At 35.8% G+C, this 14,015-nt stretch overlaps 1 protein-coding gene across 1 annotated transcript in view; it reads right to left on the minus strand.

The window, feature by feature from the left end:
• LOC138694713 (homeotic protein ultrabithorax-like) overlaps window positions 1-14,015 on the minus strand; it is a 1,263,368-nt gene that overhangs the window by 55,336 nt on the left and 1,194,017 nt on the right. The window lies entirely within an intron of this gene.

Genomic DNA, 14,015 nt, shown 5'->3' on the forward strand with positions numbered 1-14,015 from the left:
TGGACAGAGAGAGTAAGAAACGAAGCTGTGCTGGAAAGAGTGGGTGAAGAACGAATTATGTTGAAAATTAACAGAAAGAGGAAAAGGAATTGGCTGGGTCACTGGTTAAGAAGAAACTGCCTTTTGAAGGATGCACTGGAGGGAATGGTGAACGGGAGAAAAGTTTGAGGCAGAAGAAGATATCAGATGATGAGATGATAGACGACATTAAAATAAATGGATCGTATGAGAAGACAGTGAGGAAGGCAGGAAATAGGAAAGACTGGAGAATGCTGGGTTTGCAGTGAAAAACCTGCCGTTGGCTAGAGCATTATGAATGAATGAATGAAAATATACTGTGAAATTTAATTGCATCTTCAGTATACGAAATTAGTAATTCATGTTACAATAACGGCCCCGGAACAATGTTTCCTTGAAATTATTCAAACCTGCTTTACAGGGAGCTACTACCTGAAAGCCAGATTTGTATAATACATCCGTTACTGGAGGTACGTTAACAGAAAACCACAATTTAAAGTAACACAGTATTGTATGCACTCACAGTTGAGTTCTGGCGTCTTGTCAGCTCATGTGAGTTGTGTGGATATAAAAGGAAAAATTGTAACGGTGTCGTGTATAGTTCCTGGGGTAGCTCAGTCGGTAGAGCGTTCGCGTGCTATGCGAAGGGCCCGGGATCGATACGCGGCCCCGGAACAATTTTTCCTTGAAATTATTCAAACCTGCTTTACAGGGAGCTACTACCTGAAAGCCAGATTTGTATAATACATCCGTTACTGGAGGTACGTTAACAGAAAACCACAATTTAAAGTAACACAGTATTGTGTGCACTCACAGTTGAGTTCTGGCGTCTTGTCAGCTCATGTGAGTTGTGTGGATATAAAAGGAAAAATTGTGACGGTGTCGTGTATAGTTCCTGGGGTAGCTCAGTCGGTAGAGCGTTCGCGTGCTATGCGAAGGGTCCCGGGATCGATACGCGGCCCCGGAACAATTTTTCCTTGAAATTACTCAAACCTGCTTTACAGGGAGCTACTACCTGAAAGCCAGATTTGTATAATTTATGTTACAGTATATCAGCGTCCGTGCAGGGATAGTTGAAAATTAATTTCAAACCGATCATCGCTGATCATGCTCCATAGTTGAGATAGGTATAGTTTTCAAACAGTTGTCAAACCTTCACAAACTCACTGCAAAAACAAGCTTATAGAAATATAAGACACAGACAAACTAGGCAATCAAACTAACAAAGCTGACAGCTTTAGTTAACAGCAACATACTTCCTCTGATGTATCATCCCGCCAACAATTCAATACACTACCACGGAAACATGTTAAACATAAGGCAGTATAATTTTATACTTTTTCAGCAGCACGTCAGTTGAGTACCCCGGCCGCTGGATTTGGTTATATTGGGGAGACGGGAAGGCGCCTGCAAGTCGCGACACATGTGACCCACAAGTTTGAGCAAGTACACGCTAGCAGCCCGCTGCTCCTTATACGTAAGAGGAGCACAATGCATTCCCGTGCACTTCTATGTTTCTTTTAACTGACCTATAGAGAAGTGACAACAAACTATACTGTAAACCTAAGCAATTTAATTTCAATACATCGGAAGTTGTATGACACCACAAACAAGTTTTCATTGCGTTGTGCTTCATTTTATATTTTCATTACCTGTAGTTTAAATATTTGAAATGGATTTTAAATTAATATACTGTAACTATAAGCTATAAACAAATAGCTAGTACTTTTCTTTAAGCCATAAAACAAGAAACATAGGCCTAATACTGTACACAAAATAAGTAAATTAATTAATTTGTGTATCATCAAGCAGTTTTCTTGCGGTGCATGCGAACTGCAAACAGAAAGGAAAAGAAATGTTCGAGTTGGATGCCACGATTTTTTAGGAGGCATCCGAATTGCGTATCATCACATACACAGGTACTGTATAAACAAATTTAAAGTTATGTAAATTTTCCTTTCCATTTTTTTTTACAACTAAGACTGATAGCTACAGCTTTACAAGAAGCTAAAATGTGTAGACCCATGGTTAAAAAAAAAAAAAAAAAGATACATATATTTTGCTTCGTTGAACTTTGAGCAGACACTGAAAAGTAAGCCTACCTTTTCGATAAAGTAAAATGGTGTTATTTCATCGTTATGTAAAATCATCATTTCATTATTAATTAAAATTTCTCTTCAACGAGTTTTTGTTCGTCCAATTCGTCCACCTTCCCTTGAAAGCAGAATTTTAAACTATCATTAACAAACAATAGCTTCTTAACCCTCGACACTTACCTGGGGCCTTTTCTGACCCCACACCATCTTTTATTGTTAATTCTACATCTATATATTCTGAAATGTTCCTGTAACCTAGATATGCTCTACCAACTGAGCTACCCGGGAACTCTACCAGACACCGATCCAATTTTTCTCTCTATATCCACAGAACTCAAAGTGGGCTAACAACCGTCAAGCAACCAACATTGAGTGCACACTAACTCTGTGTGACTTAAATTGTGGTTTTCTGTTAACGAACAGTGAGGTGTATTATATAAATCAAGCTTTCAGGTATAACTTCCTGTAAAGTTGATTTGAATAATTTCGAGGGAAAAATTGTTCCGGGGCGAATCCAGAAATGCATATAGAGTGTTAGTTGGGAGACCGGAGGGAAAAAGACCTTTGGGGAGACCGAGACGTAGATGGGAGGATAATATTAAAATGGATTTGAGGGAGATGGGATATGATGATAGAGAGTGGGTTAATCTTGCACAGGATAGGGACCGATGGCGGGCTTATGCGAGGGCGGCAATGAACCTTCGGGTTTCTTAAAAGCCATTTGTAAGTAAGTAAGGTTACTGACTTTAGAACAATACTTGTTTTTCAATAGTCTACTTTTTTTTCTGCCATTCCTGTATTAAGCAATTAAAGAATTTGTTTCTGTAGTCAGCTCACAACTCACCAATATTTATCACACAGTGCAAAGGATATCCTGTTTGATAAAAACAGAGGGAAGAAATATTTTATATAAGTTATTCATATTTCTGTAGTGCTCGGGAAAAGTGGCACAAGTCAAAAATGTTAATTTTACAAAAGAAGGAAAAAAACTGTCTTCACACTGGTTTATGTCGATTTGATTTTCTTCTGTATGAATTATTGTAATGTGACAAATGCTTATATCTCTTTTCCCAAGCGAGCAGATGTACCGTAAGTTGTCAATAAATCAATAAAAAATGTTTGTTGAAACTGACTTATCCCACTTTTTCCAAGCACTGCAGATTTATAGTACGCGAAAATACTGTCAGCACCACCCAGTAACCTTAAGAAAAATAAGTAAGAAAAGGACGGAGAAGATATTGAGAAGAAGTAGGGAAGCTATTACTTGTTACCTTTTCCTAGAATATTTTAATAATCCAGTATGCACTAGGGCATTTAGAATACGAAGGCAAATATCAATGGGGAATAAATAGCGAAGAATTACGAACTAATATATGTTTTTTTACAGTGTATTTACTGTGTAGTAGTGGGTGTCATATGACGAAGAGGTCAAATCCAAAGTGTTACGTGGCTAGAAGCACGTTCTGTCGACGTAACCAGACGTGTATCTATTTTTATTGGTTTGAAACTCCTTATGAAGGAAGGTGTGAGAGAAGTCGGGAGCACCTGCCTCAGCAGACAAATGGCTTTTCAATCAGTAGCGAAAAAAAAAAGACTTGCATATAAGAAGCGAGGCAGAGGGAAAGGAACAGGAGATAAAATATACGTCGCAGATAAAGAGAGATAAGGGAAAAGAGAGAGGGAGAAATCACAAATGGCGTCGTATATCGCTACAAGGAGATACCGTTTGTTCCACTGCGACGTCGAATTTGCCAAGAAATACAAACCTCAATCAGGTCGTAGCCAAGGGACATGGAAACAGAAATCACATTGGAACAACTTTTGGAACGAGATTTCGAGGCCAGATTTCGTTCACTTCGCTCTCTTTCTCTCTCTCTTGTTTGTACCTCATTGCCGGAGCGAAGTCAAACAGAATTCGTAACAATTTTGTTCAAGTTCAAGAATTCATTTATCAACTGCTCATTTTAAGTCTCGCAACGTTTCTAGGAGATATAACCGCGATAAATTCTGTGAAAAGATGTTACCTAACTGAATTCCGGCACACAGAGGGGGAATAGTGAAATCTTACTAAAACAGGTAATTCAGATTTAAGAAAAGATGTTTTCTAAATTGCATTTGGAAAAATATGTTCACATTTTTCAATCTTTCATAGTTGAAACGTGTATTATTTGTGCTAATTACATGGATACAATTAGTACCGTTCTATTATTAAGTTATCATAAATGTCATCCAGCAATGTTCCGTGACAGACCAGTCATCTATCCGGAAGTACACTGCTCCCCCGATTTAGTAGACTGCGTTGGAGTCTAAAGAAAGCAGCAAAATAGTACAACGTAGTCTGTTGTTGTGACAGAACCCAAGCCCCCGCATACGGGTAAGACATGTCACAAACACGTTCACGTCTGAGTACTTGTGATATTTGTAATATTCAACGCCTTGAAAACGGTGCAAATATTAGTTATATTGCTGGAGAGTTCAAGATAATTTTTTTATATTTATCTATTTGTTCATATGTTTATTTACTTATTATTTTTACTTGGTTATTTAACGACGCTGTATCAACTAAGAAGTTATTTAGCGTCGATGGGATTGTGATCGAAAGATGGTATTTGGCGAGATGAGGCCGAGGATTCACCATAGATTACCTATCATTTGCCTTACGGTTGGGGAAAACCTCGGGGAAAAAACCCAACTATGTAATCAGCCCAAGCGAGAATCGAACCCGCGCCCGAACGCAACTCCGGATCGGTAGGCAAGCGCCTTAGCCGACAGAGCTACGCCGGTGGCTTTATTATTTATTTATTAGTTATTCATTTATTTATTAGTTATTTACTTATTTCTTTATTTATTTACTGTTTTTATAGGTGCTATAGGTATATTATAGGAAATAAAATTAATTTGTATTAAAGTTGTATCAGATACACTTTTTTAATGACTTAACAACCCTTAAATACCCATTTCCATATGATCGATTTTTTACTGTTTATAATATTCCTGGACTAGCATGCTCTTCCTAACCACGATGATTGCCGATTGCAGGGGACTTGCTCCTGCGTGTTATAACTAAGTAGATAAACATTGGCTTTCTCCTATATCGACGGAGCAGTGTATCGCCAAGTGATTGAATGTGTGTCCCTCTGTTGAGATACAATGAAATGTATAACGTCATGGAGTATGTAGGCCTAATACAACCACGTGTAAGTGGAAATAACCTTAACTATTACATCATGATCATCATCATCATCATCATCATCATCATCATCACTGAAGTTCTTTTAATGCAGATGAAAATTCTTATTTTTGATGTGTTTTTACAGCCACTAAAAATTCTGTCTTTAATACCCTAGCGAACCATTAAATACCGGAAGGTCACGCATTGCCGTTTCCACGAAAGGCTGACACAGCTGATACGGAAGCAAGTGGCTAAATACTGACAATGCAATGCATCGAAACGCGTTGTAATAGCTCTCAAATTATAAATGGAACTCTCTGGAAAATAATAGATGGAACTGTACTGCATTAAGAAAATCCGTTACAAATTCCCTTTATTCATCACAAATCGTAGCCTACATAATATACCACGAATAAAACTTCCCTCTCCTTGACAAAAAAAATAATTCGCTAACTGATTGTGATACGCCTGATTTGTACTGAAACAATATTAGTAACTTAGCATCACATTAATCACGCTTATTACATACATTTCTATGATTAAGAAAAATACAGTGCTCCCATTTTAGAAGGTTATAAACAACCTGAGAAGAGAAATGTAATACATTAAGAGTGATAGCTGCTTCTATCAGTTACAGTAATTATACCCTAAACCACAAGCAAATGAAACAGCGTCCGAATTAAATCATGCGTTAATAGAATCGTGAGAGAAATAATAGCGCCAGTATTGATATGAAATTACCTCACACAAAGAAGGGGGATTGTTCTCTGCTAAACTAAAACGTGATTTATTTTTAATACAACAAATTTTTCCCTTCCCACCATCACTACTTTTTTGTTGTTATAACACAGCAATTTACAAGGAGTTTGTGTTTTGTTTCTTCGTTTTCTCCTTTCAACTTGGCAACCACGTTGCTCAATGTACCAATGACCCGTTTGGTGTTAGCGTCTAGCGCCATGTCTGTCCGTCCACAGGAAAGATCTTTTTTTCTGATAATGCGTAATAATTCTCGGTCTTAAGAGAAGCCGTGCAAAATGTAGTTTTATGTTACTTATTGTTCGATGTCTTCCTTTCTGTGTTGAGACAAGGCACAATCGTAACACCTAACGCAATGAGAATTTGCAACTGCAATGATAGGATCTATGTAGTAGAATATAGAAGTAGGTCTAGTAGTAGTAGTAGTAGTAGTAGTAGTAGTAGTAGTAGTAGTAGTAGTAGTAGTAGCTGTAATTTTGCATCTACCATGCTAATCACTAGACCGAGGATTTATTTATATGCACTAAAAACTGTCAAAATATGTATGCAAATGCAACTTACTTACTGGCTTTTAAGGAACCCGGAGGTTCATTGCCGCCCTAACATAAGAACGCCATTGGTCCCTATCCAGAGCAAGATTAATCCATTCTCTATCATCATATCCCACCTCCCTCAAATCCATTTAATATTATCCTCCCATCTACGTCTAGGCCTCCCTAAAGGTTTTTTTCCCTCCGGCCTCCCAACTAACACTCTATATGCATTTCTGGATTCGCCCATACGTGCTACATGCACTGTCCATCTCAAACGTCTGGATTTAATGTTCCTAATTATGTCAGGTGAAGAATACAATGCGTGCAGTTCTGTGTTGTGTAACTTTCTCCATTCTCCTGTAACTTCATCCCTCTTAGCCCCAAATATTTTCCTAAGCACCTTATTCTAAAACACCCTTAACCTATATTCCTCTCTCAAAGTGAGAGTCCCAAGTTTCACAACCATAAAGAACAACCGGTAATATAACTGTTTTATAAATTCCAACTTTCAGATTTTTCGACAGCAGACTGGATGATAGAAGCTTCTCAACCGAATAATAACACGCATTTCCCATATTTATTCTGTGTTTAATTTCCCCCCCCCCCGAGTATCATAACTAATGCAACTAGCCTATACACTAAAAATTTTAATACACGCAGTCGAATGCTTTAGTGTTTTTAATGAGAGATTTAGATAATTGTTAATTCTACTTTTATTTTCAAGAAATTCTAATAACACATATGAAATAAATTTCACTTGAATAATTTCGAGGGAAAAATTGTTCCGGGGCCGGGTATCGAACCCGGGACCTTTGGTTAAACGTACCAACGCTCTCCCACTGAGCTGCTCAGTGGGAGAGCGTTGGTACGTTTAACCAAAGGTCCCGGATTCGATACCCGGCCCCGGAACAATTTTTCCCTCGAAATTATTCAAATTAACTTTACAGGCAGTGAAAGCTTAATTTGCATAAATTTCACTTGTTTTAATGCAATCCCTTTTTCAGTAGTTTAAACGGCATTAAACTATGAGCTTTTATTTTACAGGTTTCCTACTGTGAAGAAACTTTTTTTGTGCTGAAATGAACGTTCACACGATAATAACTAGAGCAAACTTTAAAAAAGATATCCTTGTAAGATCCTCATCATACAGGCTGGATGGTAACCACTGCACCGAAACGAAACTGGTATATAGGCTAATAAAGATTTGAAAAAATCTAAATCAGATTTTTCTCTAATAATCACCGTTTTAGAGAAAATTGTTATGTTTCTATGAAGTATTTGGCAACATCACGGCTATTACAATAACTCTAGCAACTGGGGCCTGCACTCCTCTCTTTCTCCTTCTTCTCCTCTGCTGTACTCAGTCGGTGACACGCGACAGCGCGCTGCGTTGCAAGATTTATTTCAATCATTTTCGCTATTATTCAATTTAAATTCATGGTTGAACTGTTCAACTTGCAAAAAAAGATTCAAGACATTAACTGTTCAGATTATTTTTACCTATCTGCTTACAGAGCAACCAGTCATTACCACAATAAAGCGCTGCAAACATTAGGCAAAGACTATTTTTTTCCTGTTTAACGGTGCATCATCGAAGGAAAAGTGTAATAAAAGTTTTGTTATATTTAACATGTAGAATAACCTCTTAAATTATGGTGCACCGGTCCCCTTCTACCCTGTATAGCCCAGAATTCATCTGCCTCTTCAACACAGATATTTTCTACAAATAACTTCCAACACTATTTTTGTGGCACTATGATGAACTCTTTACAGAATTCTACACGCTTCTTTCAGCCTCTCTTCTGCATTTTCAACAACCGCCAAGTAGTCAAGGAGAGGTTGGCCCCTGGTCTCCAGTTTTTCAATGGCCTTAGGTAGGAACGAGTAGTGAACTACTAGAACTACAGGCTGCCCTGCAGACAAGGGGAACCAGCGCTGGAACGTAAGAGCCGGCTATCTGTAATCGCCCGTTTCTTAAGTGTGAAAAAAACTGTTTTATTCTTCACGCTGGCTGATTCAAACCAACTGCGTAAACAATAAACACATTGGATTGGCCTTCCCCATGAGTCACGAATTTCTTGAACGTGGCAGTGACAATCATTCCTTTCACTTCAAAGAGCTTCTTAAAGTTTCGTCGTAAAAATGTGTGAAAAACACGAAAAATGGCAAGATAGATGATTATAGCCTATGCAATGTTAAATTAAAACATAGGCCTATACCTTTTCATTAAAACTTCAAATATGCACAATAGTCAATGCAAAATAAAAAAAAGGAATTATTCGATTATTCTTCGTTCGAAACGCAAAGATATATGAGTAGCCTAATTCTTAAATATGAAATATCGATAAAAACATAGCTTTTCACGCAAATTCACGTTCAACTGTTGACACATCCAGGAAGAACTCGCTTCTTGGCTCAAAATTCTCAAGATATAGGCATACAAGATAAAATGGATCAAGGAACCTAACGTTGAAGACAAATGATAATGAATAATAATAATAATAATAATAATAATAATTATAATAATAATAATAATAATAATAATAATAATAATAATAATACTGTACACCATGTACGGCTTAAAACACTATAAAATAAATGGTTATGACTGAAAATGTATAGGCCTACGGCAAGCAATCAACACTTAGCACAATTATTCATTATTAACCACTTCAGGAGGAAGAAGATAAATATTAGGTCATAGGCCTACACGTAAAAACAGACGAAATGTAATGCAGGTATAATTACGTGAAATATGTGTTCTAACAGGATAAGTGCAATATAACTTAAGTTTCTTCATTTAAAAACTTAGAGGACGGCGCAAACGATTTAAATCATGATACGAAAAAAACGTCATTACTTTTATAGCAGACTATGTGGGTGGTAACACCCACAGAATGTCTCGAATCTACGACGATATGATTTATGACTTAGTAAAAATATGTGAAAACTAAATCTATGCATAATATCTGCACACACCTCTATGAAATTTCTAGCAATAAAAATTGGCATCGAAATATAGGTTAGAATAATCTCAAGCTATACACGGATAAGTCGGTAGGAAGTTGTTATTGAATAAAAAGCGTCGAGGGTTAGTTGCGAAATTCATATCGGAGAAAGTTAATCGTTAAAAAGTATCACATAATTGGACTGACGAGAACCGAAGCGAGAATTTTTATTGCTCTGTACGAATCTCAACTGTGGACTCCATCGGAGAAATTACTGCATCACGCTTGCAGAATATTTTTCACTCCCCTCTCTCCATTATATTTAATAAAATTTCGAAGTACTTACCTAATATTTCTTTTAATTCTGATTCTTCTACATACTATCATTCCTTCATCGGAATCCATGATATATTCCTTGTCTTGTGCACGTATATTTGTCCTATGTTGTTCAAACGGCGCCCTTTTTTCATGTTGAGCACATCATTAAGAAGGCCTACTCCAAATAATTATCTATAGTTGGTTAAGAACATGAAGAAATAAGTCTAACATCAATAATGTCATAAATGAAAGACTGTATTAGAGATCTTGGTTTCTTACTTGATTCTAAATTATATTTCCATGACCATGTGCAATATATTTATACCCGTTCATTAAGAATGCTTGGTCTAATTAGATCTGTAACTTATTCTTTTCTACTCCTATGTGTCTATTAATTTTATACTATACGTTGGTTAGATCCAAGCTTGAATACGCATCTGTTCTATGGAAATCTATTGATTCCACTGACTGGGCTAAATTGGAGAATATTCAAAGAAAATTTATTTCCTTGTGTTCTTATAAGCTTATATTTTTACCTAATTCCGATTAGCCAATTATAAATAGGCTATGAGAATAACTGCAAATATTTTCATTGTGGTTTATTTGCCAGACGTCAAGATCTTTATTATTTATTTTTTTTGTAAAAGAAATATTAAATCCAGACGTTCGAGATGGGCAGGGCATGTAGAACATATGGACGAATCCAGAAATACATATAGTGTGTTAGTTGGGAGGCCGGAGGGAAAAAGACCTTTGGGGAGACCGAGATGTAAATGGGAGGATAATATAAAAAATGGATTTGAGGGAGGTGGGATATGATGGTAGAGATTGGATTAATCTTGCTCAGGATAGGGACCGATGGCGAATTTATGTGAGGGCGGGAACGAATCTCCGAGTTCCTTAAAAGTCATTTGTAAGTAAGTAAAAATAATTAAGGGTGATATTGATTGTGAATCCTTCTTAATCAATATCAGTCTTCGTATTCCTGCTAAGGGCTTAAGTTTTCATAATTTTTTTTATAAATTCTAAATCTCTCTCTCTTCAGGTCTACAGAAGTATAAAATATGCTAATTTGCATTGATTGAACTTGAATCCATTTACTTTGTAGTAGGCCTAGGCCCTTATACTTTTTGGAGTTTTATGTCAGTTATTATTAATTTATGTCTTTTGTTTAGATATGAATTAACTTATAATATTATTCTCGTTATCTTTTATATTGCTTGTATTATTTTCGTTTAACTTATATGATTCCATCCATTCATTTTCAATTAGTGCCCATCATTTTTTCTTTCGTTGTTGGTAACTCTATAGCATGTATTAGATGTTTTATGGTTGTGCTAATAGATGGAGTTACTTGTCAACAATGTGACGCTGAAACGTGTGTTCAGGTTACTGCCCAGCGACAGTCCTGATGTACTTTTATATTTGATTGGTTAATATTAACCCGGCGCACTCACATTTCCAGACTCCAGACACCCAGGGAATTCCTCTTCTTCAAGAAAAATTCACCGAGAGCCGAGCCCGGGAATCGAACCCGGGACCTCCTGATCTGGAAGCCAGCATGCTGACCAAAAGAACACGGAGGCAGTCCCTATCATTTTTAATTGTCATTATTTTAATAATTATTCCTATGTACTTTTATTGTAGTTTCTATTATTCTTAATGATTTTTTTTTATTTTTTAGCTGGTTATATAACTACGCTGTATCAACTACGAGGTTATTTTGCGTCGATGAGATTGGTGATAGCGAGATGGTATTTGGCGAGATGAGGCCGAGGATTCGCCATAGATTACCTGGCATTCACCTTACTGCTGGGGAAAACTTCGGAAAGAAATGCAACCAGGTAATCAGCCCAAGCGGGGATCGAACCCGTTGTTAATGTTTTTGTAATGAAATTGTCATGCGCTGAACTGTTCTTGGCCCCTGGCTGTTGTACAGCACATTAAATATTAGTAAATAAATAATGAAATAAATATATATATATATATATATATTTATTATTATTATTATTATTATTATTATTATTATTATTATTATTATTATTATTTTTATTCTTGTAGTGTAGGCTTTCACGGCCGGAGTCTATAGATCTATTATTATTATTATTATTATTATTATTATTATTATTATTATTATTCTTGTAGTGTAGGCTTTCACGCCCGGAGTCTAAAGATCTATTATTATTATTATTATTATTATTATTATTATTATTATTATTATTATTATTATTATTATTATTACTTATAACAAGGAATGCATTCCAAGGCTGACCATCAAATATTGGTTGAATTCATATAAGTTACATAGGCCTCATTGTTTATCGGTTATAAACAATCTCGCGATTTCTCTTCCGACACTGGCCGCTGAGTGATTTCTCGGACGCCTATGTGTATGTGTGAATTATTCATCTTGTCTCGTACATGGTCAGATAAGCACGTGCCGAACGCTCCAGCTATAGCGTAGCGTAGGCACTACCGCGCAGAACTCTCCCAAAGTTTTATTGGTGGCATCGGAAACACAATGCCTCGGGCCATCACAACAAGCAGGGATTCTGAACCGGCGTTACCAGGCGCATACAAATTCCGTTCCCACCACACAGCTCTATTGTTTTAAGAGTTCTCTTTATGTCAGTGTTTCGATCGTGTAATTTTCACAGATGTTGCTATGAATGCATTATTAGTCATTCCAATTAGAGGAGTGGACGTACGTTCAAAATGAGGAAAATTAACTCACGCTGATTTCTATAAGACAGTATCGATACACAAATCAAATAAGACAAATCTCCTTTACTTTTCAGGGTACTGAAATTTTGCGTCAGCGGGGGGTCATGATGATGATGATTATGATGATGATGATGACTGTAACACCGTAACACCAATACAATGAAACCTGTTTATTTGGTTGTTATGTAATTTGAAATAACCTTAGTCGTTACTCCCTTTCAAATTTATATTTAAATTAATGTTAAAATAATATATTGACCTAATATTTATACATTTTTTCAAACAAAAGAACTGAATAATAAAATATTATAAACAGATTCCAAATAATTACAAAAGGAAAGTCTACATTGGTACTCAGAGGTTTTTCTTAAATTCTGAGATGGTTACTGGCAAAAAAAAGCACACAAGGTACGTTTTTCTTCAATAACTCAATATTTTATAGACTATATAACAATATAACTCATTATGTAGGGACCTATATGATTGCTGAAATGTCTTGTGTCTTAGAGTAATAAGCTTATGGTGAATTTAGAATAGAATTAAGTTAATAATAATAATGGTAATAATAATAATAATAAATTATACATTATAATATATAACATATAACTTAATAAAATAGGCCTACATTATTATTATTATTATTATTATTATTATTATTATTATTATTATTATTATTATTATTATTATTAGGACTAGGATTTTGATGAAATTGCATCTTTTTTTCTAGTAAGCCAGAAACATAGCTGCTTTAGTATTTAGGCCTATATGTTATGTGATGAACTGAGTGATTTAAGACATATTTGTTAGGGCATTTTTTTTTTTTGCTTTTTTTGCCTGTTTCAAGTCATAAGAGCATCTTTTGTTTTATTAGGTATTTTTTAGGCATTTTCGTTTAATTTTGGCCATAAATCTCCATTATTAATGTGAAATAATGTTTATTTCCTTTACGTATTTTGTCCATTAATACCCATTATTTTGTATAAGATTTTAATCGTTTTTCTACACAAATATTGCCATTTTAACTAGTACACCCCATGTAATGGACCAGTCCAACCACCCCTTTAATATAAACTCCTCTATAGCCTACCTGCTAATTCCGGATAAGAGTGGCCTTGTGATAGACTACATGAAAACTAAAAGTAAAGTAAATCCATGGCGCTACAGCTCGTGAAGGGCCAAGATCGACCAGCTGACTGCTGACCTCACGTCCATACGTCAAAGCAGAGGTGAACGATCATACATGGAAACTACATCAGGTAAAATAATTAATTAAAGTGTACTACTTAGAAAAAATTATGTAAAATTTAATTTAATTATTAGTCTAAATATTAAGTAGTACAAAACCTCTTTGTGCGAGATCATGCGTATTTGCTTGGTTTCCGCACAAAACCAATCCGCTGAAAGTCTAAAATTCCACATTCAGTATTCTCAACCTAACACACACAACAAT

Source organism: Periplaneta americana, chromosome 2 (genome assembly GCF_040183065.1).
Source record: "Periplaneta americana isolate PAMFEO1 chromosome 2, P.americana_PAMFEO1_priV1, whole genome shotgun sequence".
NCBI lineage: Eukaryota > Metazoa > Arthropoda > Insecta > Blattodea > Blattidae > Periplaneta > Periplaneta americana.